Source organism: Sitodiplosis mosellana, unplaced genomic scaffold (assembly GCF_009176505.1).
Source record: "Sitodiplosis mosellana isolate CC-2019 unplaced genomic scaffold, AAFC_SMos_1.0 Smas_scaffold_3, whole genome shotgun sequence".
In the NCBI taxonomy this organism is placed as follows: domain Eukaryota; kingdom Metazoa; phylum Arthropoda; class Insecta; order Diptera; family Cecidomyiidae; genus Sitodiplosis; species Sitodiplosis mosellana.
Genome location: NW_022595246.1, coordinates 5653903 through 5654201, shown reverse-complemented (window position 1 = coordinate 5654201; position 299 = coordinate 5653903).

Below are 299 nucleotides of genomic sequence, written 5' to 3'. Positions count from 1 at the left end.
GACGCAATATTATGCATGTTTTTGTCATCAAAATGAGGATGTAAAAATGTGCGATAACACAACGTCAACAAAATATGTAAACGTAATCAAAAACGGAGTCTTATCGTCAAACAGCCTTATAAATGAGCGTTTAATGCATTCAAGTATTTCATTTTTTGTGCGAATAAAACTTTGAGTAATATTCCATTTAGCTTTTTTTTACTTTGAAATTTCTTTCGAACGCCATCTATTGGATAGCTTGTGAATTTAGCACAAAATTTGCATTAGAACAACGAAGTTCTCATTATCTTTTGATGGGT